This window comes from Zalophus californianus, chromosome 3 (assembly GCF_009762305.2).
Source record: "Zalophus californianus isolate mZalCal1 chromosome 3, mZalCal1.pri.v2, whole genome shotgun sequence".
Taxonomy (NCBI): Eukaryota; Metazoa; Chordata; class Mammalia; order Carnivora; family Otariidae; genus Zalophus; species Zalophus californianus.
This window is the reverse complement of record NC_045597.1, coordinates 45,162,613-45,189,579: the sequence shown is the minus strand read 5'-3', so window position 1 is coordinate 45,189,579 and position 26,967 is coordinate 45,162,613.

Below are 26,967 nucleotides of genomic sequence, written 5' to 3'. Positions count from 1 at the left end.
GCTTTCTCAGACTCCACTCTGAGCCCTCCATGCACTCTGCAGGCCGAGGCCACCACACTCTGCAAAGGTTATCCGATCTGCACTCTGAGAAGATGTTGACTTTTCTTCCTGGACAGGAAGAACGGATTTGCATTGTAATAAGCACAGAATTCACTCATTTATTGTCAATGTCAAAATGTTTCTGACTTGCCTTTTACAAATAATTTCTTTGCGAACTCTGTTCCATTTCTCAGTACTATTCTACTATTCCTGTAATAAGGAAGCCTGATTGATAGTTCTGTATTGTTTAAATTACTATGTATTTCCTGTGTTCATGTCCCTAGTTTTAATTTTACTGTAAAATCTCTCCCAAACTCTGCAACTTAGACCTAGATTGCCATCTCTCTTTCTTTCCTTTTCCAATAAATCTTTTCCTTTACCTTAGGTTGTATCTTCATAAATAAGTTTCCAAGGTTTTCCTTTTCTTAAAGGCAAACACTGGAGCCTAATTATCATCTCACCATATGGTTTCTCTTCTCTTCTTTATTCCTCAAAACTATCACGCAGTTCTTCTGCAATTGCTATCGAAATTCATCTGACCTCCTCCCATTATATTTGTACACCTCTAAACTTACCATCTGCTGTTGTCCTTCAGCTGGTTACTAAATCCTGAATTCATTTTAAGGTCTTGCCATTTCTATAACTCTATTCCTCACCTCTCTCAGTTATATGAGTCCCTCAACCTAATTTCCACTTCTTACTAACAGGAAGGAGTGAACTGTTGTAAACAAAATAAAACATCCTCTCTTCATTTACACTGTGACAAGGAAGAGCTGTACCTTACTAATTTCCTGAATAGTGGTCTTGAGCAAGGATGGACTGCTCAGGCAAAAGAAGAAACAAGAAGAGCTATGGACAATGCTGGGAAGACAGTTCGGGGCCCTGCTGAAGTCCTCTGGCCAGATGAACCTTCAGAGCAGTCTAGACCAGAAATTTCTTGGCAGGTAAAACCACAAAACTGTGGCAACCTGTGTCAGCCCTCCATCAAATCTCCGTTAAACCTTAATGTTCAGGCCTGTTCTATTTACTTTGATAACCATGTATTTCTGCCCACATGCTTTTTGAAATTAAGTAGTACTTTTAGTTCTACCAGCCTTACTACAGTGAGGTTTCAGAGGACAGGACCTCATTCGAATATTTCAGAATGTGAAGCACATGGGCTTTTCCATCTAATGAACGCATGAGATTTCTCGCATCCTGACCATGTCCTCCAAAAGCATCCGTGTCTTTGAGTTCTGTTTCGATAAAGCAGCACCTGATCCCTTCTGTTGTTTTGGTTGATCATAGATGGAATTTTCTCTGCCTCTCTAGATCTGCACTAACTTATGATGACCAGTACCACAAACCGAATTCCAGATGTAGATAAACCCTGCTTTTATATGGCAGTAAGATACCATTTTCATTTGTTTTCAAAATATTAAAATGTGAAAATGTACCCATTACTAGGGAGATGGTTTACCCATCAATGGCCCAGTGGTTCTATTCTATTCAAAATAGAGAACTTCTTATAGTAATATATTGTGTGTAAAAGCATTTTATAAACTGGAAAATACTCTAAAAATGTTATAATTTTCCCTGGCATGTATTTGTTACATGCTATATGGGTGTCATATATATTTCTACTTTCAAAAACATATTTTAAGTATTTATATTACATATTAAAATATTACATATAAATGAAATACATATATATTTTTTAAGGAATAGTTAACATTAGTTTTCATTCCATGGACTATCTAATTGATGCTATGAAGTCAGCTAAAGACATGACAGATGGCAGGAAAACAAGATTTAATGTTAAACTGTGTCATAAATCATTCATAAGTGAATAATTTATTCTTCAGAGATAATCAGGGTTTGGTATCACAACCTGAGGACTGATAGAAAGCGCAGATTTGAAGACATGTTTGTCGCAACTCTTTCCATTGCAAGTTATGAGTTCTCAACTCCAACTAGCATAAGCACGGAAGGACTTTTTTATTTTCCTACAAAACAGAGGAAAATACTAAGGAAGTTCACATTATAGAAGGAACTAGATCTCAGAAACTGGATCTGGAGATCAGAATTGGCTACAGAATTTACAAAATGAAAAAACAAGATGGCTTTGTTTAAAAATCGTTAAGAATTTCAAAATGGCGATAGCAAAGCATGAGACATGCATTAACCCTTCCAAGTTCAGAATCCTGTATGACTGTGCAGGTTGTGTGCCCATAAAGCTAGTTCTGTTAGAGATTCCAGCCAACCAGGACCTCCCTTCTCTCTTTCTCCCTGACATCTCTCACATCTACTGTTCTCTTTCTTTTTTTATGATTTCCTCATTCTGTCCTACTTGCGGTGGCTTAGCCAATCATTCTTCTTTGCTAATTCAAACAAATTAAGTTGAGAGAGAGCTCTGATGGATCACACTGGAGTGAAATGCCTTACTTTGTTGAGGGCAGTCAGCAGGGTGAGGTGGAGTGCTAAAGTGGGATCCTGGGATGCACAGATACGTTCAAGCAACAAGGAATTGTGGAGTTCCTCATAGGAAACAATAAAAGTGAGATAGAACAGTATCTTGAGCAGGCAATTTCAAGTAACTGAAATTACCACAAAAACCCACTGGGTTTGGGGCACCTGGGTGGCTCAGTTGGTTAAGCAACCAACTCTTGATTTCAGTTCAGGTCATGATCTCAGGGTTGTGAGATTGAACCCTGTATTGAGCCCCACATCGGGGCTGCTTAAGATTCTTTCTCCCCCTCTCCCTCTGCTCCTCCTCTGCTCTCTAAACAAAAAACAAAAAACCCCCAAACATTGGGTTTGACTTGTCACGCTAACTGGCTGTAGTTTTTTAATCTTTCTGGTCCACAGTTATAAAGATGAAATGAGATGATAATACTACCTTATGGACATTCAATAATTATTAGTCTCTTTTACATTTTCTGATGTTACTGTGGATCCCAGGCATAAAAAATATATTATCATTAATTTGGGATAGCGTTACAACTTTCAAATCTCACACACACACACACACACACACACACACACACACACACACACACACATAAGACAAACTGCACAGTGATTCTGGCTGGTTCTAAACCTTTTCTGTAAAACCCACATATAGAATGATTGAGAGAAAGCCAAAGAACAAATGGCAGGGCAGATATTAAGAATTCTGTGTGATAATACAAAGACTCTGACTCTTTTTTCCAGAGCAGATTTTCATAACTACAGCCAGTGCCCAGTTTCGTAAAGATTTGATCTGTCCTTCAGTCCCCCTCAGTAAAGATGAACGTCCGTAATGACAAACAAACTCTTCCGAAGATTTGGACATATAACAAGAGGAAATTTTACAAATTTACCAGATACAACTTTCCTAAGAATCCTAAGAAGCCCTTTTATGGACATTCCCCAGCTGCCATCACCTAATCAGGTATCCAGACTGTTTTATTTCTGGGTCTTTCTCGTTCAACTTTTGAGCTATATTCCAAAATTTCCCTTATTTTTACATCTGAGTATACCTTAACCCATGCATTATTGACAATTTATTGAAGATTAGAAAGAGCTCTCTACACCTTCAGAGAGAAAGGAATTAACTTTAATTTCTAGGAAGAGCTGAACAGGGAATTATAGGCAAGAGAATTGGTAAAAGAAGAACATAAAGGTAGAATCAATGTTTTGCTTTCATTACACAGAGTAACATGGAGAATTGCCCAATCACCAGTATAAACAGCCAGATTTCTAAAAAGCTTACACATTCTGAAAATTATTGAACTACCTTAATCCTCGACTCTGCTTTACTTTTGTTACTATGGACTATACCTTCAGAACTAAATTGGGGAATAAAAAACATTTTAGTCATGGTAGATGATTAGCAGGTTTTTGTGTGTGCATATTTGCAAAATAGAAAATATAATTGAAAATATACTCTAAGGTTTTTTATGTGTACTGATTCATGGAAAATTCTCTGTATATATTTAATCCTTATTTTCTCATGGAGAAAGCATGCTAACTGTTTAATATACAACCAGTGTTTCTCTCTCTTTCTCCCTCTCTCTCTCTCTCAACTCTGAGGAGTCAAAGTCTTTGTAATGGTCCTGGAAAAGCAATAGCTTCAGGCTGGATTTTCACATGCATTCAGAGAAAGCTGGGACCAAACAAATAGTCTATCTGCCTTAATTACCATGTAAGATCGGACAACAGATGTTCTCCTACATGTGGTTTGCTAATTTATTTCTTTTTTTTTTTGTCCATTTACATGATTCATTCTGAAAATTAGTATTGAGAAAGTGTAATCGAATCTTCTGCTCCTCTTGGTAAACAAAATCTAATTTCAGATGACATTAATATGTCATCTTTCAATACCAAAACTTGCAGAAAAAAATGTGTATTACCAACCACCACCTTACACCATGCACAGATTAAAAACCCACACCCTTCTTTAGGTCCATACAAAAATGCCCAAGTGCACTCTTTTAATGACAGTAGCAGGGAAGCAAACAAACCCAGCTGCTACCACACTATCATGTTAGATTTCACATCTCTAAAAGGTGATTTGATTTTTATCCACAAATTCTGGCAAAATTCAATCACTACCCCCCTCCCATATTCGCATACTCTGGAAGTCTGGAAAATTGCCCACAATTATATTTAAAGCCATAATTTAAATGTGACTAGTTTTGAAAGAAATGAATGACTTCTACTAAAATTACTCAACATCAAGCATGTTCTAGAAAATCTTTTAGATCAGGATCCATTTTTCTATTATGTCTGACTAATACTAGTAGTGCTAAAGTGCCTTATCCACTTAAGGAGGAAACTGACGTGGTTTTCCATTATATCGTATAGCTGACCATAGGATATTTAAATTGGTTTCAAATTTTAGGTTAATGTTCTTACTGCTGTCCTGTTATTCATCTTAATTCATCTTAGTATTTTATGGTGTTAGACATTACTGTCTGCATAATGATCATAGAAGTTTTAAATGTAGTGCCTCGTTTTTCCTTATTAATGCTGCTACTAAACTTCACTTCCTAAGGAAAAATGATGATATTATATACATATTTAGAAACAGATAATTATATTGTTGAGTGAAACTGCCTTATGTGGTACTTTAATTCTTATGTGGTGTGTAGCTTGATTGTAAGCACCCAGAGACTATGTACTAAGTTTACCATATTTTTAAATTATAAAAATAAAATAAATATGGTAATAAAAAAATCCAACATTATAGAAGATTATAAAACACCAAGCAAAAATCTCCCATTCTTTACTCCTAGTTTTATTTAGCAGAGATAAACCACATTTAGTCGTTTTAATTTCAAGTTCTTCTGGTCATTACCTCTATATTACTGAATATTATACTTATGCCTTGTTTTCTAAATTTATCAGTACTCAACAGTATCAACCAACTCTATTATGAAAGAAAATTAGCTTAGTTCTACTCCCTCTGCTATCTCCTATGCTCAATTTTTGCTAATCTAACTTTTATTTCTGTGTGATTAGCTACCTTTAATATTATTTACATATAGTCACACAAATATTTTTGCATTTCTAAGCACATAAATGTGCTAATATGGTATATGCTTTAGCTTAATACAGTTTTTCCTGGGTTTTGTTTTCATTTTTGTTTTGCCTAATTCTCCCTCCCTCAATTCAGAAACACAGCCTTTCCCCATTAACAAATGTTTACAATCTATTAAGAATCCTTTGATATTTCTTCATGATTGTATAAACATACACAATATTCATTTTGCTTAACAGGTATAGAGTTTTAGCTCTGCAAGATGAAAAAGTTTTGGAGATCTGTTATATAACAACATGAATATGCTTAACACAAATGAACTGGGTGCTTAAAAATGATTAAAACGGGTAAATTTTGTGTTATGTGTTTTTGCCACAATTAAACTTTTTTTTTAAATACATGATTATAGGAGAGTCCAAAGACGGCAGAAGAGTAGGAGACCTTAATTTCATCTGGTCCCAGGAATTCAGCTAGATAGCTATCTGAATACCTGCAAACTCAACCAGAGATCCAAGAAAAGAATAGGCACAGAGAACCCCCCTCGAAATGAATAAAAATAGTTCAACACCCCAACATATAATAGTGAAACTTAAAAATCTCAGAGACAAAGAGAAAATCTTGAAAGCAACTAAGGACAAGAGGTCTGTAACCTACAAGGGTAGAAACATTAAATTGGCAGCACACCTATCCACAGAGACCTGGCAGGCCAGAAAGGACCCTGCATATTTTCAGACCACAATGCTTTGAAACAGGAACTCTCATATACAGGGTGCTAAATGAGAAAAATATGCAGCCAAGAATAATTTATCCAGCTAGGATGTCGTTCAAAATAGAAGGAGGGATAAAATGCTTCCAGGACAAACAGTAACTTAAAGAATTTGTGATCACCAAACCGGCCCTACAAGAAATATTGAAGATGACCCCCTAAGCAAAGAGAGAGCCCAAAAGTAACATAGACCAGAAAGGAATAGAGACAACATACAGTAACAGTCACTTTACAGGTAATACAATGGCATTAAATTCATATCTTTCAATAGTTACTCTGAATGTAAATGGGATAAATGCCCCAATCAAAAGACACAGGGTATCAAATTGGAGAAAAAAACAAGACCCATTGATATGCTGTCTGCAAGAAACTCATTGTAGACCCAGAGACACCTCCAGATTGAAAGTAAGGGGGTGGAAAACCATTTATCATGCTATTGGACATAAAAAAATAAATAAAGCTGGAGTGGCAATCCTTATATCAGACAAATTAGATTTTAAACCAAAGACTGTAATAAGAAATGAGGAAGGACACTATATCATACTTAAAGGGTTTATCCAACAAGAAGATGTAACAATTTTAAGTACTTATGCCCCTAACATGAGATCAGCCAGTTATATAAACCAATTAATAATAATCAAAAAAACACATTGATAAGAATACAATAATAGTAGGGAACTTTAACACCCCCTTCACTGCAATGGACAGATCATCTAAGCAGATCAACAAGGAAATAAGGGCATTGAATGACACATTGAACCAGATGGACTTCACAGATATAATCAGAACATTCCATCCTAAAGCAACAGAATGCACATTCTTCTTGAGTGCACATGGAACACTCTACAGAGTAGATCACATACTGGGTCACAAATCAGGTCTCAACCGGTACCAAAAGATTGGGATCATTCCCTGCATATTTTCAGACCACAATGCTTAGAAACTGGAACTCAATCACAAGAGGAAATTTGGAAAGAACCCAAATATTTGGAGGCTAAAGAGCATCTTACTAAAGAATAAATGGGTCAACTAGGAAATTAAAGAAGAATTTTAAAAATTCATGGAAACAAATGAAAATGAAAGCACAACTATTCAAAATCTTTGGGATGCAGCAAAGGCGGTCCTAAGAGGGAAGTATATAGCAACGCAAGCCTTTCTCAAGAAACAAGAAAAGTCTCAAATACACAACCTAACCTTATACCTAAAGGAGCTGGAGAAAGAACAGCAAATAAAGCCTAAACCCAGCAGGAGAAGAGAAATAATAAAGATTAGAACAGAAATCAATGAAATAGAAACCAAAAGAACAGTAGAACAGAACAACAAAACTAGGAGCTGGTTCTTTGAAAGAATTAATATGATCGATAAATCCCTGGCCAGACTTATCAAAAAGAAAAAAGAAAGGACCCAAATAAATAAAATCATGAATGAAAGAGGAGAGATCCCAACCAACAGCAAGGAAATACAAACAATTATAAGAACATATTATGAGCAACTATATGCCAACAAATTAGGCAATCTAGAAGAAATGGATGCATTCCTAGAGATGTATCAACTACCAAAACTGAACCAGGAAGAAATAGAAAACCTGAACAGACCCATAACCAGCAAGGAAATTGAAGTAGTAATCAAAAATCTCCCAACAAACAAGAGCCCAGGGCCAGATGGCTTCCCAGGGGAATTCTACCAAACATTTAAAGAAGAATTAATACTTATTCTTCTGAAGCTGTTTCAAAAAATAGAAATGGGAGGGCCTGGGTGGCTCAGTTGGTTAAGCGACTGCCTTCGGCTCAGGTCATGATCCTTGAGCCCTGGGATCGAGTCCCACATCGGGCTCCCTGCTCAGCAGGGAGTCTGCTTCTCCCTCTGACCTTCTTCCCTCTCGTGCTATCTCTCATTCTCTCTCTCAAATAAATAAATAAAATCTTAAAAAAAAAATAGAAATGGAAGGAAAACTTCCAAACTCTATCTATGAGGCCAGCATTACCTTGATCCCCAAATCAGAAAAAGACTCCACCGAAAAGGAGAATTACAGACCAATATCCCTCATGAACATGGACACAAAAATTCTCACCAAGTTACTAGCCAAGAGGATCCAACAGTACATTAAAAGGATTATTCACCCCATGACCAAGCGGGATTTCTTCCTGGGCTACAAGGGTGGTTCAACATTTGCAAATCAATCAATGTAATACATCACATTAATAAAAGAAAGGACAAGAACCATATGATCTTCTCAATAGTTGCAGAAAAAGTATTTGACAAAGTACAGCATCCTTTCTTGATTAAAACTCTTCACAGTGTCGGGATAGAGGGAACATACCTCAATGCCATAAAAGCCATCTATGAAAAACCCACAGTGAATATCATTCTCAATGGGGAAAAACTGAGAGCTTTGCCACTAAGGCCAGGAACACGGCAGGGATGTCCACTATCACCACTGCTGTTCAACAGAGTACTAGAAGTCCCAGCCTCAGCAATCAGACAACAAAAAGAAATAAAAGGCATCTGGATCAGCAAAGAGGAAGTCAAATTCTCACTCTTTGCAGATGATATGATACTCTATGTGGAAAACCCAAAAACTCCACTCCAAAATTGCTAGAACTCATACAGGAATTCAGCAAAGTGGCAGGATATAAAACCAATACACGGAAATCAGTTGCATTCCTATATACTAACAATGAGACAGCAGAAAGAGAAAATAAGGAGTTGAGCCCAATTACAATTGCACCCAAAACCCTAAGATACCTAGGAATAAACCTAACCAAAGATGCAAAGGATCTGTACTCAGAAAACTATAGAACACTCATGAAAGGAATTGGGGAAGGCACAAGGAAACTGAAAAATATTCCATGCTCATGGATTAGAGCAAATATTGTTAAAATGTCTATGCTACCTAGAGCAATCTACACATTCAATGCAATCTCTATCAAAATACCATCAACATTTTTCACTAGAACAAATAATCCTAAAATTTGTATGGAACCAGAAAAGACCTGGAATAGCCAAAGGAATGTTGAAAAAGAAAACCAAAACTGGTGACATCACAATGCCAGACTTCAACCTCTATTACAAAGCTGTCATCATCAAGACAGTATGGTACTGGCACAAGAACAGACACTTAGATCAATGGAACAGAGTAGAGAGCCCAGATATGGACCCTCAACTCTATGGTCAACTAATCTTCAACAAAGCAGGAAAGAATATCCAATGGAAAAAAGTCTCTTCAACAAATGGTGTTGGGAAAACTGGACAGCCACATGCAGAAGAATGAAACTGGCATTTCCTTATACCATACACAAAAAATAGACTCAAAACGGATGAAAGACCTAAATGTGAGCAGGAATCCATCAAAATCTAGAGGAGAACATGGGCAGCAACCTCTTTGACCTCAGCCGCAGCAACTTCTTCCTAGACATGTCTCCAAAGGCAAGGGAAACAAAAGCAAAAATTAAGTATTGGGACTTCATCAAGATAAAAAACTTTGCACGGCCAAGGAAACAGTCGATAAAACCAAAAGACAACCAACAGAATGGGAGAAGATACTTGCACATGACATATCAGATAAAGGGCTAGTATCCAAAATCTATAAAGACTTATCAAACTCAAATAATCCAATCAAGAAATGGGCAGAAGAAATGGGCAGAAGACATGAACGAACATTTCTGCAAAGAAGACATCCAAATGGCCCACAGACACATGAAAAAATGCTCCACATCACTCAGCATCAGGGAAATACAAATCAAAACCTCAATGAGATATCACCTCACACCAGTCAGAATGACTAAAATTGAGTCAGGAAACGACAGATGTTGGCGGGGATGCGGAGAAAGGGGAACCCTCCTACACTGTTGGCGGGAATGCAAGCAGGTGCAGCCACTCTGGAAAACTGTATGGAGGTTCCTCAAAAAGTTGAAAATAGAGCCACCCTACAACCCAACAATTGCACTACTGGGTATTTACCCCAAAGATACAAATGTAGTGATCTGAAGGGGCACGTGTGCCCCAATGTTTATAGCAGCAATGTCCACAATAGCCAAACTGTGGAAAGAGCCCAGATGTCCACTGACAGATGAATGGATAAAGAAGATGTGGTGTGTATATATATATATATATACATATATATATACACATATATATAAAATATTACACAGCCATAAAAAATGAAATCTTGCCATTTGCAAGGACATGGATGGAAGTAGAAGGTATTATGCTAAGCAAAATAAGTCAATCAAAGAAAGACAATTACCATATGGTCTCACTGATATGTGGAATTTAAGAAACAAAACAGGATCATAGGGGAAGAGAAGAAAAAATAAAACAAGATGAAACCAGAGAGGGAGACAAACCATAAGAGACTCTTAATCATAGGAAACAAACCGAGGGTTGCTGGAGGGGTGATGGATATTAAGGAGGGCATGTGATGTAATGAGCACTGGGTATTATATAAGACTGATGAATCACAGGCCTGTACCTCTGAAACCAATAATACATTATAGGTTAATTAATTGAATTTAAGTTTTAAAATGTTTAAAAATTAATAAATAAATACATGATTATATAATCACACACATATGTTCATATACAGGAAGTCTTCACTTTGCGTTGTTCCTACATAAAGGAATTTCACTTAACACAGTTCAGTTAAATAATACCAGTGCCCCAAAGACATGATTCAAATTTTAGTTACCACAATGTATTAGCTGTGAATAATTGCACAAAGCCCACACTTCATGGCTCGCTTGTCAGTCTACAAATCACCATGTAAATAACAAATGTACATTATGATCAGTGACCAATCACATCCCTTCTTTCAAAATCTGTTGCTGATTGGTCACTGCACATTTTTAATTCCAGTCCCCCACAGACTGGGATCCCTGTAGTTGTGTGGCCTCTTTCTCTGCCATAAAACCATATGATATTTCACAAAAGTTAAATAATCAAGAGAGGGAAATGGCACAAAGACGAAATAGCAGCAAAGATATAAAAAGCAATAATGCTGAAAGTGAGATTCAAATCAAATATAAATGGAGTTTAAGAGAAATAGCTGGCCATGGGAATGTTGACACAGCAGCCATTCAGGAGACCCCTAGCTATGCACCCAGAGGAACTTAGGAACGTGGACTTAACAAAAGAAATGAGGAATGTGATTATGATTAATAGAATCATGCCCCAGAAAGAGTGATGCCATCGAAAAACTTCACATTAAAGATATTCCTGGAGATATTTCACAATATTGAAAGTGCAAAGGATGAAGTGTCAGAAACTGATCCAAAATCGTAAAGAAGTATGACAACTCCCCGGGGGCATGGAAAAGATACTTGCTCTGTTTTGTATGTTATCCATTGAAAAGAAGAAAGCACTTTTCCAATTATTCTTTTTTTATCATGATAAGTGTACTCTTTAATCCTCATCACCTATTTCAGCCATCCCCCCACTAACCTCCCTTCTAGTAACCATCTGTTTGTTCTCTACAATTAAGAGTCTGTTTCTTGGTTTGTCTCTCTCTTTTCTTTTTCCTTTGATCCTTTGTTTTGTTCCTTAAGTTCTATATATGAGTGAAATCACATATGGCATTTGTCTTTCTGCGACTGACTTATTTTGCCTAGCATCATACTCTCTAGCTCTATCCATGTTGTTGCAAATGGCAAGATTTCAAAATGCAAATGGCAAGATTTCATTCTTTTTTATGGCTGAGTAATATTCCATTTTATAAATATATATCCCACCTCCTCTTTATCCATTCATCTATTGATGGACTCTTGGGCTACTTCCATAATTTGGCTGTTGTAAATAATGCTGCTATAAACATAGGGGTGCATGTATCCCTTTGAATTCATGTTTGTGTGTTTTTTGAGCAAATATCCAGTAGTGAGATTACTAGATCTTAGGATGTTTCCATTTTTAACTTTTTTGAAGAATTTCCATTGTGTTTTCCAGAGTGGCAGCACCAGCTTGCATTCCCACCAACAATGCATGAGGGTTCCTTTTTCTCCACACCCTTGCTAACACTAGTTATTTCTTGTGGTTTTTATTTTAGCCATTCTAACAGGTGTGAGGTGATAACTTTTTGATTTGCATTTCCCTGATGATGGGTGATGTTGAGCATCTTTTCATGTGTCTGTTGGCCACTTGGATGTCTTCTTTGGAGAAATGTCTATTCATGTCTTCTGCCCATTTTTTAATTGTTTATTTTGGGGGTGTTGAGTTGTAAAAGTTATTTATATATTTTGTATACTAACCCTTTGTTGGATATGTCACTTGCAAATATCTTCTCCCATTCCATAGGTTGCCTATTAGTTTTGTTGGTTGTTCCTCTGCTGTGAAGAAACTTTATTTTGATGTAGTCCCAATAGTTTATTTTTGCTTTTATTTGTCTTGCCTGAGGAGACATATCTAGAAAAATTTTGCTATAACCAATGTCAGAGAAATTACTGCGTGTGCTCTCTTTAATCATTTTTATGGTTATATGCCTTAACTCTTAATGCTCTTCATGTTTTAATTTACAGTGTACTCAATAAACATTAGTTTTACAATTTGTGAATTTCTCCATACATTTATGACCAATTGACCCAGAGGTTTTAATTCTGACTAAATTTTTAAAGGCTTTAGAACAATCGTAGTTTTCTCCATTGATTATTAAGATCAATTTGCATGGTTTTAGCTTGCATGTTTGTTTGGGGGATCCTACTCTACTTGCAAAAAAAGATAATGCCTGTATAGGGTTTTTTCATCACTATTTATTACACAAAATTGAGATCATGTGACTGAACTTTTCTGCATTTTCTCTTCTCAGTCAAGATTTTTTGTGGAAATCTCTCTAAAGCAACTGTAATAATTTTAAAAAATTCTTTTTAAATTATTGAAAATTTCATGATATACAGGTACCATAATTTGTTGAACCATTCTTTTACTAATGGGTATGAAAAATGCTTTTAGTTTTGTGCCACAATGATCATTGCTTCAGTAAACATTCTGTGCAAATATTCTCAACTACTAGTTGATTTATTTCTATGAAATAGATTCCCAGGAGTGGAATTTCTAGGTTAAAGTTATACTGTTCTTACTAGATATCACCAAAAGGCTGTAACAATTCCCAAAAGACTGTAACACTGCATATTTCAGTTTCCTGTCAGTACAATAAGGTAAGTAAAGTAAGGTAAAGTGTTCCTTTTCTTTTGCAGCCTCAACAGAAATAGATATTTGAGCACTTAAATTGTTGCCAGTCAGATAGGGTAAGGTTATGTCTCATGGTTAATTTAATCAGGTTTATGTGTGTTGGTCATTTGGAATTGCTCTTTTGTAAATAACCTTTTTTGTGATTTTTGCTGATTTTTTTAAATCGAACTGTCTTTTTCTTGTCTATCTGAGCTTTTTGTACGTTATAGATTGAATAGCCCATAAATGTAGAAAAGAGAAGCAATTTGGATGAGGTCAGAACTTGCTTTACTAATTAACTAGAGCATGCATTCATCACATCAGTAAGATATTGGTACAGGAAGAGACAAATGGATCTATAGAACAGAACAGTGTTCAAAAACAAATCTGAGTGTACATGATAACTCATTAAATTTATTATATTTATTTACTTAAGTGGGAAAATGATGGATTATTTAATAAGTTTTGCAGACAAAACTGACTAGGCATATGTGAAAAGTCAAATTGGACTCTAAACAAAAAATACATGTCATATGGATTAAAGTTAAAATGTAAAATTTTAAAAACATTCCTACACAAACATGTAGTATACTATAGGTACAATCTATGGATAGAGAAGCTAAAATTTCTGAAACAAATGATGAAAAGGGGGCACCTGGGTGGCTCAATCAGTTAAGTGACTGACTCCTGATTTGGGCCCAGGTCATGATCTCAGGGTCCTGTGATTGAGCCCCACATCAGGATCCACACTTAGTGGGGAGTCTGCCTGAGATTCTCTCCCTCTCCCTCTGCCCCTGCCCCTGCTCGCTTTCACTCTCTCTCTAAAATAAATAAATAAATCTTTTAAGAAAAAGAAATGATGAGACATATTTGACTACATAAAAATTAAAACTTTTATACTGCAAAATTTATTTACAAAGTCAATAGAAAATTATGTATGTGTGTATATATGTAAATATGTATATAAATATGTATATTCACATATTAAATTACCTACATAATGATAAAAAAATTAATGTAACAACAGGATTTACTATTGCAAGGTTTCTTTTGGGTCAGGAATCTGGGTGTGGTGAAGCTGAGTACCTCTGACTCAAGATTTCTCATGAGATTGCAGTCAATTTACCAGCCAGGACTTCAGTCCGTGTCTGAAGGCTCAGCTATAGGAGAAGGATCATTGCGGGTCTTTCCAGATGCCTGTCTCACAACCTGGCAGCTGAGCAACACAACAAATTGCTCAGGGTGGAAGTCACAGTCCTTTTTTATGATCTAATCGCAAGTGACATTCCATCATTTCTGCTGTATTCTATTCCTTAGAAGTCAGTCAATAAATCTAGCCCACACTCAAAGTGAGGAGATTACACAAAGATGTGAATACCAGGAGGCAAGGATCACTGGGGCCCATCTTGGAGGCTGCTTAGCACAATATGTTACATTCATAATTTTAAATAATATGCCTACTTAAATCTTGTTTCTCATTTCAACATCTTTAGATGAAATCTCTCAACTACCATAAAATGAGGAAATTAGTTCCTTCTACCTCTCTCTTGGCAGCTCCCACTTGCTTTTTCTATCAGTTAGATTACAGTGTTTACATTGACAGTGTTTATAACATTTACCTGACAAATATAATTAAATCTACTGACTATCTTCACTTTAAGTGAAGGAATAGGCAGGTTTCTTTTCTCCCATCTTTCAGTTTGAGGGAGGCTTATTCTGGTGGACAACCACCACACTAGACATCTTAGCGCTTCTCTGCCAGATTATCTCATTTATTTTTAGCCTGGGGATGCAGATGAAGAAACTTGCATAGCTGATCTATAGAGTTTCCTTCACACAATCACCTCAATTTCTGTTTCACTTTTCACTCTCCGTTCCTAAACTTTCCAATATGGAATCTGAAATCGCCTGGGACTTGGCAGGAAATAGCGATGCTCACTTCCATTACACATTTTACTGCCTAGGTTTTGGTCTGTAGATTCTTCTACTCAAGGTTACTCATTAATAGGCTCCCATCTACTTTCTCTCTTCTACAAATTTATGAAAATCTCTTATCTGATGATGTTCCCACTTTTTTATTCTTTAATGAATGTATTTTCCTATTTACTTCTTGACTAATATTTCAATAGAATTCTGGAAGGAATAGGAGCTAAATCCTTTCACCTAGTTTGCTATAGTGAAGCAAACCAAACTTATCTACCTATCAGACAGTTAATGGATGCTCATAGGATAGCTGAATTAATAAATTAGTGCTTTGAGGTGAATATGATCATCTTAGTTTTCTACTGCTGTCACATAAAATACCACAAACTAGGTTTAAGACAACAGAAATTCATTATCTTACAGTTCTGGAGGTCAGAAGTTCAAAATGGGTCTCACCAGGCTAAAATTAAAGTATTAGAAGAGCCACATTCCTTCCTAGAGACTCTAAGGGAGAACTTAGTCTATGCTCAAGCAAGTTGTTGGCAAAATCCATGCCTTTGCTGTTGTAGACAGATTCCCATTTCTTCTTCCTGTCAGCTGAAGGCTGTTTCCAGCTTCTAGAAACCAATTTCATGCCCAGGCTCACAGCCCTGTTCCTCCATTTTCAAAACCAGCAAGAGCAGATCGAGACTCTCTCATGCTTCAAATCTTACCTACCTCTTTGTGTAACATCACATCTTTCACTGACTCTTCAGTCTTCCCTTTCTGCTTTTAAGCATCCATCTCAATAATTAAGTATAATCTCCCTATTTTAAGGTCAGCAGATTAGTAACTTTAATTCCACCTGCATCCTTAGTTTTCTTTTGCTATGTAAGGTAACCTATTCACATATTCCAGGGATTAAGACATGGACATCTTTGGTGGGCCATTATTCTGCCTTCCACAGTGGTCAATATCTGTTGCCATTTACCAGGAAAAGGTTTATAAAAGAATGATAGAACTTCAGGAAGACTATGAAGAAGGTGAGGAAATATACTTGACGAGAAGAGGAAGGTATTATGTGGGTAGTGGTGAAAAAGAAAATATGGAATATTAATTCTTAATCATAGAAGTAGAATAAATAACTGAAGTCAGAATGTCCCATGTCTCAGAACATTCTACTTCAAAGCACCTAAAATATTCTTATGGCAGAACTTACGCATTTGCCTTACTTACAAATTAAGGGAGACCGTGACCTCAAAGAAATGTATACTATTGGAGCCAAAAATAGCGGAAAAAAGAAACGTGGTATGATTTGCAAAGATATTCTGGTTAAACTGAAGATATATGCAGTAGAACTATAATGAACCTTAAGACTTTAAAATGGGTTTCCTTAGAGAGTCAACATATGTATGAAGACAGTGAGAATAAGCGTTTCCTGGAGTGTATTGCAAATGGTAACTTTGTTGTACAAAATTTAACTATCCCCTAAAATCTGAAAACAAAACCATTCATAAAATCCTTGTTTCCACATTCACAGTATGGTAATGCCAAATGTCATGCTCTGTAAACTAGTAAATATTATTTTCTCTGTCATGAAGAAAAAAGATGTATTTCCACAGAATGATTATCTCTGTTAATGCATTTTGGAGAATTTTATTGCTAATGCATATAGCTTACAATGGAAAGAAACTTGGCAAATGAAAAAAGTTGATTTTTCACAATGGTCTGTAGATGATTTTTTTCTATTTTACATGACATAGGGAAAAACATAGTTTTAAAATGCCCATTTAGGGGCACCTGGGTGGCTCAGTCATTAAGCGTCTGCCTTCGGCTTGGGTCATGATCCCAGGGTCCTGGGATCGAGCCCCGCATCGGGCTCCCTGCTCTGCGGGAACCCTGCTTCTCCCTCTCCCACTCCCCCTGCTTGTATTCCCTCCCTCACTGTGTCTTTCTCTGTCAAATAAATAAAATCTTTAAAAAATAAAATAAAATGCCCATTTATTTTTATGCTGCCAATTTGTGTGATTAAACACATTAGTATTAGTAAATAAGTTTGCAGTTAAATTGCACATTTCCAACTCTGTGTAAACTTCGTCACTAGTTGATTCTTGCTTCTAATGCCAGACAGTGAAGCTAAGGAATAGGTTCAGACGTTCATTTAAAGGTTGACTACCTGCCAATATTGTTGTACTGTGTAGACAAAAATAAGTAAATAAGCATGTTCTGTATTTTACTGATGAACATATAAATGAATACAATTCAACCACAGTGCTAAGTTGGGTATATATAGTGCCTATTCAAGTGTCATATCGCTAAGAAATGTACCTTTAACGTTTAAATATGCACATAAACATTGAAAGCTGTTCTGAATATAAATTTGCTACTATTTCCTACAAATTGCAGAACTCAATATGTGATTAAAATAAAAAGTCAATGTAACTCACCTAGTTTAAATATGTACTTAATGTTCATATTTACAGTTCACAATCACAAAAGTTACTCAGAGTGGATTTCAAACATCATGCAAATGCTAATTTTATTTAATAAAGTTCTGTCTGATGCCTTTGTTCAGAATGGAATGTCTAGGTAATATTATTTTTTAATGACTACAATATCATCTTGACATCAAATAATGGTTGTGGGTTTATGAGCATTTTTATAATGTCAGAATTTTAATATTTTAATTGCAAATTCTTAATAACAGGAATTCATTCTTCTGTGCTAACTCTGACATCTTTTCTTTTACAAGAGAATATGTAATTTTAAGTGGAACAGTCAGTATTCTCTTAAAATTACCATTTGTTTCATTTTTGTGCCTCTTATAAAGGGGGTTAGATAAATTAAGAAAACTCAGCTTGTTCTAGGACTTTATAAGGGAGAAAAATGACTCAGTCTCTCTTCTTTTTGCTTTCTAATTGTGCACTTTTAAAGACTTCTCTTATGTGCTATCTAAAACAGTAACAAAACTAAAATCCTTGAGAAAATTTTTCTTTTATGTTTTTATAGCCTTAGATTTTCACCTAGAGTACACCCTCACCATATCTTTGCAAATCCCTCCATTTGTAAATACCACCATAAGGCATAATTGTTGCCATAAAATGACAATATGAATCACTACACACAAAGGTTTTGTGTTTATGTTTCACTTTGTGTATGGCTATGAAAGTCGTTAAACATGAAGCTGATTTGAATGTGAATGCAGGACAGTAAGCTAGCCTTACTCACTAGCTAAAGGACAGCTGCCTTGTAACACAAAGAACTAAAACTAGTACTCCTAGCAAAATTACAAATTACTGTATGACATGAAAACTTGGGGTCATTCATAATTAGTCGCAAGTGGAAAAGTCAAATTTGTGAAAGCTTGAGAATAATTTATTACATGTGATTTCCCAATGTAAATGTTTACAGCTTATTAATACAGTTGATCCTTGAACAACATGGGTCTGAACTATGTGGGTCCACTTACACGCGGATTTTTTTGATAGATACACTACAGTGCTGTAAGTGTATTTTCTCTTCCTTATGACTTTCTTAATAACATTTTCTTTTCTTTAGGATATCATATGTAATACATATAACATATAAAATATGTGTTCATGGTGTGGATAAGGCTTCCAGTCAACAGTAGGTTATTGGTTAGTTAAGTATTTGGGGAGTCAAAAGTTATGCATAGATTTTTTTACTATGCCAGGGTCAGTGCCCCTAACCTCTGCATTGTTCAAGGGTCAACTCTACTACTTGTAAAATCTAAAGAGAAGGCAAGTGAAATGGGAAAGAATGAAGTAGAAGCCTTCAGGGAAGAGCTGGAAAATTTGGGCCAGCAAGAGTTATATAGTGGTATAATGTGGTGGGCCAGGAAAGCCCCGCAGTCTATTAGAGATTTAGACACAAGTTCTCATTCCTGCACATCACTTGTTCTCCTGAGCCTCTTTCATCTTTCTATCAAATGAAATGTAATCAATTCTCTTGGACCACATCCCTACCAGAACCTTCACGAACTAAGAACTCATCGAAATACCAGGAGTCAGGTCCAGCATGAGACTTGAGGACTCCTGCATTTAAGATTTGGGAAGAAGAGCTAGTTCTTGAATCAGTCTAGCCACTGTTATTTGTTTGTTTTCTGTGTTAAGCTCTCTCTCTCTCTCACTCTCTCTTTTTCTTAAAGATTTTATTTATTCATTTGACAGAGAGACAGAGCATAAGTGGGGTGGGGGGGTGGGCATCAGGCAGAGGGAAAGGGAAAAGCAGGCTTCCCACCGAGCAGGGAGCCCAATCTGGGGCTCGATCCCAAGACCCCGGGATCATGACCCAAGCTGAAGGCAGACGCTTAACTGATTGAGCCACCCAGGCACCCCTTAAGCTCTCTTTAGTACCCTGATTTCCCATCTGCTCTGTCTCTGCTAGATATATTGGCTCTTCTGACTTTTGACTTTACCTGTTCTCAAAACCACCACACGTAGAAAATGTATTTCATGGCTATTGGCTTCTTGTCTGTGTTAATATCTTCAATTCACCCATCCAGATCCACTCTTTGTCCTTCTTCATCCAGCTCTGTGTCCTAGGAGGTTGACCTGAATAGACTTTCTGTGAACACCTTTGCCTCCTGGCTTTCAGTTGTTTTCAGTGAAGGGGAGCCTTATTATGACATTGGACAGGAGAAAGATGCTGAACTTGAAGTACTAATTCTCCCACCTGTCCCCATCACACATATTCTCCATGGGGACAATAATAACCCTCTAGAGGGTGAAAATTGATACTTAGGGGCAAAAAAATTATAGCCAGTTGCAATGGTTTGTGGCTTTCCAAAGGGCCAGAATACAGAAGCATATATACACTTAATCTGTAGTATTAAATATTTATGGGGGAGAGGTTATTAGGTATAAAATGTCTATGAAGGCTCCTTGGGATAGTGATAATGACACATTGTCTTACATTGTAGATATGACCTGGTTGCATTGTCTAGCTCAAGGTCAAAGCTATTCTGAGCTGACGGAATATGTAGAAAGGTAGAAAACAAAGATGGTGGGAGAGATTACAGGGGCCCTTTTAATTAACTTTAACCACTTAGAAGTGAAAAAAAGAGAATTAAAGTTTCCAAGAGGAGAATGGGAAGCCCTCTCTTTTCCCTCATGTCTCCCACCTCAATTTCTGTGCCTAATCTTATTTTAATGTATACACTTTCTCTAGGTCAAACTTTTACCAATAAATCAATTAACATCACATATTCTGATCCCTTACATAAACAAAGAGGGAGTTTTAATAAAAATTAATTTATGCAGAATGTATTACAATTTACATAATTCCTTCAATAATACGCACTTATTTTATTCTCAAAATTACTTCTTGTAATCAATATGATAGACCACATTAATAAAACAAAGGATAATGATCATCTCACTAGATGCAGAAAAACATAAGACATTGATGAAAGGAATTGAAGACAACACAAACAAATGGAAAGACATTTTGTGCTCATGGATTGGAAGACTTAATATTGTTAAAATGTCCAGACTACCCAAAGTAATCTACCAATTTAATGCAACCTCTAACAAAATATCAATGGCATTTTTCACAGAACTAGAACAAATAATTCTAAAATCTGTATGGAACCACAAAAGGCCCCAAATAGCCAAAGGAATCTTGAGAAAGAAGAACAAAGAGAGAGGTCTCACAATCCCAAATTTTAACATAGTAATCAAAACAGAATGGTACTGGCACAAAAATAGACACATAGATCAGTGGCACAGAATACAGAGCCCAGAAATAAAGCCATGATTATACAGTAAATTAATCTATGACAAATGAGGCAAGAATATACAATGGGGGAAAAGACAACCTCTTCAATAAACGGTGTTGGAAAAACCGGACAGCAACATGCAAAAGAATGAAGATAGACCATTTTCTTATGCCATACACAAAAATATATAAAAATAAACTTAAAATAGCCTAAAGACTTAAGTATATGACCTGAAGCCATAAAACTCCTAGGAGTCAACATAGGCAATGTTTGCTCTTTGATATTTATCTTAGTGATAGGTATATATTTTTAATCTGTCTCCTCAGGCAAAGGCAACAAAAGCAAAAATAAACAAATGAGACCACATCAAACTAAAAAGCTTTTTCACAGCAAAGGAAACTATCAAGAAAATGAAAAAGCAACCTACTGAAAGGAGAAGATATTTGCAAATGCTATATCTAATAAGAGGTTAACATCCAACATATAAGAACTCATAAAAGTCAATAAAAAAAAAACCATCCAATTAAAAAATGGGTACAGGATCCAAATAGAAATTTTTCCAAAGAAGATATACCAATGGCCAACAGGCACTTGAAAAGATGCTCAGCATCACTAATCATCAGGAAAATGTAAATCAAAACTACAATGAGATACTACCTCATACCTCTCTGAATGGCTAAAATCAAAAAGACAAGAAATAACATTGTTGGTGAGGATGTGGAAAAAAGGGAACCTTCATGCACTGTTGGTGGAAATGCAAACTGGTGCAGACACTCTGGAGAACAGTATGGAGGTTCTTCAAAAAGTTAAAAATAGAACCACCCTATGATCCAGCAATTGCACTACTACGTATTTACTCAAAGAACACAAAAATACTGATTCAAAGGGATACATGGACCCCAATGTTGGTAATAACATAATCTACGATAGCTAAATTATGAAAAGAGCCCAGGTGTCCATTGACTGATGAATGGATAAAGAAGAGGTGGTGTATGTAAACAATGAAATATTACCTAGCCAAAAAAAAAAGACTGAAATATTGCCATTTACAACAACATGGATAGAGCTACAAGAATATAATGCGAAGCAAAATAAATCAGAGAAAGACAAATACCATATGATTTCACTCATATGTGGAATTTAAGAAACAAAACAAATGAACAAAGTCTAAAAAAAAGAGGAGAAGCAAACCAAGAAACACACTCTTAACTCTAGATAGCAAACAGATGGTTACCAGAAGGAAGGTGGGTGGGGGAATAAGTTAAATAGGCGATGGGGATTAAGAAGGGCACTTGTTGTGATGAGCACCTGGTGATGTATGGAAGTGTTGAATCACTATATTGTACAACTGAAACTAATATTACAATGTATGCTAACTGGAATTTAAATAAAAACTTAAAAAAATAAAAGATTTTGCTGATGAAATATAAATCGGTGTTTTATAGAACATTATGGATATAAAAACAGATACGGTGCAGAAAATCATTGATTCCAGTATAATAGTAGAAACTTGAGTATATGATAATTCACACAAAAAATCCTAAATAATCCAAGTACTCAGGAAATAAATGTATTAAAATCAAGAGTTGTGGAGGAACTATTCAGTTTAAGGGATTTTAATGAAAACCCAGCCTATCTTTTAACTCCTTCAGGAAAAGAACTTTATAGAACAAGTGGCATGAGTACATACCACTAAAAGATTTTGACAAACAAAATCTGTTTGAGAAATAAGATGAGAAGGAAGCCAAGTGAACACATCAGATAAGGAGACAACTTTCATTGAAAAGATATGTGTTTGCAAGTAAGCAAAATATTCTAATAATATAAAGGATTAACACTACTCAGTGGGGTGTTAACAAATATATCAGGGGAAGGAGACACAAAAAAAAGAAAGCAAGCTTGCTGATAAATGAGGACAAGCATGAAATTAATTATGTCCCTTAAATGTCTACAATATTGAAATTGGTGGGTTTTTTTTTAAATCTTTCTTTAACAAGAGAAGTGAAAAGGAATTTGTGCAATTTGGAAATAGAAAAGATCTTGCCAAAGTAACAATTCATAACAAGCATAAGGAATTTAGGTATTCTGGACACTCAAAACTCAGCAACCAAAAATGACAAGCTGGTCAGAGATGAAAAACAATTAGTCAGAGGATTTATTGGGTTGCTTGGAAATCTCATTGTTAAAAGTTAGTGGATATCTTTAGAAAGAATCTCTTGAAAAGAATTTTTCACTGTTGAAGAAAAAGGTCAAGGAACCAAAGCAGAGGGAATGACCATGTGGAAGATACATTGTTAACTATTAGCAAAATAGTGGTTTTACCACCACAGGACAAAAACTGTACATATCAGGAAAAAATAGTTCCAAGAGAAACGAATAACAGCACATTATCAAGATGAAAAAACATCCTATTCAGAATTATCTTTTCTATAGAATTATCTAGAAAATGTCTGGTAATTCAACATTAATAATATTTCTGTGCAGTCTTCCTGAACTTTTTGTTGGACAAAATGAATTTGATTTAGATAAAATGTGGTCAAGAGGAACCAAAGTTTTCTGAATGTCTATAGAAAAGATTATAAGATGAAAACATATCAGATATTTTTCATACAAGCTACTTGAATTTATCAGGGAAAAAACATAGTACCTATGGACTCAATTTTTAATCAAGCTGTTCTAGCAAAGTCAAATTAAAGATTTCTAGCATTCCAGTTATCTGACATTTAAAAATATTCAATATAGTATTTTTGAGCCAGAAGTTATTATTTTTTTAAAAAAATAATGCATTGGTTTTGCTTTCATTCATAGTTTAACAAGTCTTAAATGTTTATCAGTTGGGTTTAGTAGGTTTCACTTGGTAGAAGTACATTAGGAGAAAAAACTCAACAAACATGAGTTTTAAATTTATGTTTATTCTTTTTAAATGCTGTGTAATATTCCACAGCATCTTTTACTGATTTTAAGTAGGGATATTTCAGTTATCTGGAACATAATAACACTAGTATTTATTTAGATAATTGTTTATTAATATCAGTTAATCAAGAATGTCTTTGAAGGAGTTACTGGTATTTGACAAAAATCCCATGCTAAAACACTTTTACCTATAAAACAATTACATGCATGGATTTCTCTCTTTACCACCTGCCTCTCCTCCCTAACACACACACACACACACACACACACACACACACACACACACACACACTCCAAAGTACCAACGCAACAGTGTATTGAAATAAAATATGAAGGCCATGACAGTGATTTCAATTTTTCGAAATCCAAAATAGAGTCTGTACTCACAAAATACCAAATCACTGGTTGTTTCTGTTAATCCACACTAACACCTGCTTCGGTAACTGCCAGGTAAATCCCCTCACTGAATTAACCATTCATTTTAGTCCAAATGTTTAATCTGGTAATCTGGTGTAAACACCCTCACAGGGCTTCCCCTTGGTCCCTGTAGAGGACAAATTTCCCTCAAAGACGTGAGATACACCATCTACCTAACAAAATGGTCTAACCTCTCAGGGGACACAAAAGTAGCTCTGGTAGGCTCAACAGTGATTCGAGTCCTGTCACCTAAGTATGAATAGCAAGAGGCTGCTACATTGGGAGAAACTGTCTAGAGACTAAGTGTTCCAAATTATTTTGAAAATCCAAACAATTCTGCAAAGAACAGGCATGGCAGGAAGAGAATTATCAGGTGAATGGGTTTTAGAAAGTCTATTAGTTTGTAGAAGGAAAAGATGCCGAACGTGAAACATAACTCATCAGTTGAATCACATTAATGACTGTCCTTTCTTGGGGACAAGCTGTTATAAAAATAACTATATAACTTCAGAAAGTCATTCAATTATGCCTGACAGCTTTTAAAGACCCTGAATCTTCAATTAAATCAAAGTACATTTATTTATTTATTATGAAATAAAGACTGTTGACATGTTTCACCAAAAAGTTTTTCTTTTTAAACGTGCCTCCTTGATCCAAGCATTCAGATACCACATTCTGCAAATCACAAACAGCACTAAAATTAAAAGCTGGAGTACTACCTAAATCAGAACATTTAAGGAATGATTGACATACTTGACAATCTCATGGGGCAGAGAAACCATAAAAGTAAAATTTTAAATACGTAGAATCTAAAAAACAAAACAAACAAAACAGAAACAGACCCATAAATACAAAGAACAAACTGATGGTTGCCAGAGGGAAGGAGGTTGGGGGATGGGCAAAATGGGTGAAGGGGAGAGGGAGACACGGGCTGCCAGTTCTGGAATGAATAAGTCACAGGAATAAAGGCACAGCATAGGGAATGGTATAGCACTAGCTTTGTGTGGTGACAGATGGGAGCTGCACTTGTGGTGAACACAGCCAACGTAACATACAGAGGTGTTGTATCACTATGTTGTACTCCTGCAGCTAATGTAACATTGTGTGTCAACTATGCTTCAATAAGAAAAACAACAAAAAAGAGTAAAATAAAAAAGGAAAAATAAATAAAAAGTAGAAAGGTAAGTGACAAGCATGGGGGAAGTTCGGATGGTGTACAAAGGCTAATCTGAAGAAGACGCAGAAAAATAGGAGGAGGGGCGCCTGGGTGGCTCAGTCGTTATGCGTCTGCCTTCAGCTCAGGTCATGATCCCAGGGTCCTGGGACCGAGCCATAGATCGGGCTCCCTGCTCTGCAGGAAGCCTGCTTCTCCCTCTCCCACTCCCCCTGCTTGTATTTCCTCTCTCGCGGTGTGTCTCTCTCTGTCAAATAGATAAATAAAATCTTTTAAAAAAAAAAGGAAAGAAAAATGGGCTGAGAATATGATTAATCAATCTAGAGAAGGAATAAAAATGGCAAACAAACATAAAAAAAATTATTAACCTGACTAATAAAGATAGACAAGTAAAAAATACCAATCTGATCTTATTTTTGGTCCATTGAGGATAAAGAAGAAATGAATAACACCTGTAATTAGACAGAGTATGGACAAACTGGGACCTCACACACTGGAGTACAGACGAAAGCAAAAATTGGTACAACCAAAAGATGATTCCTCTTTTATTTCCACCATAAAAGAAAAGCAAGTGGGCAATAAGTTTCTAAATGTAAAATGTGCATAAATTTTGACATAGAAAATCTGTTTCTAGGGCTTTTCCTTAAAGTGATGATTTTATAACTCATCAAAAATGTATATACAAGAATATTCATGTCTGCATTTTTTATACTAGTAAAAATTTGACAGCAATCAAAATATTCATCAAAAGGGAATTGAGTAAATAAGTTCTGGAGTAACCACATAATGAAATATTCTGCAAATATTAAAAATGTTGATGGAGGTCTACGTGAACAAGGTTCAATTACAATGATATTTGCCCAGCTTCTCTCTCCACAAATCACTGAAGCAATGCATTCATTGGCTCAAGAGAAGGACAAATATAACAGAACACATATGTTTGTGAATGAAAATTTAAACTCAAATCGAAAAGCTTTAGGTTTGCAAGAGTGGGCTTTGTGAGAGAAAGGTTTAGTTTGAAAATTTGGTTTTGAGTATTAGAAGCCAAAGTCCTGAAGTGTTAAAGCAAATGACAGATTTGGAGGAATGATTGGCCAGTTTTTTCCTGTGTCAAGGAGGGAAACAGGTACATTCTTCACAGAGAGTAGGATAATAGACTTGGCTTTTGGTGGTGCTCTCTGAGAGGGAATGTCGTTCTCTCTATCTCTCTAGGCCAAGCTTTGAAGGAGGGATGAGTGGGGACAATAGAAGTCCTGTTGAGTTTGGCAGCAGGCTGGGGTGGGGACCAATGGAGAAGATACCTATGTTTTATTTCCCTAGATAAAGCCCAGGGACACTGGGACTTTTAAAGAAACTCT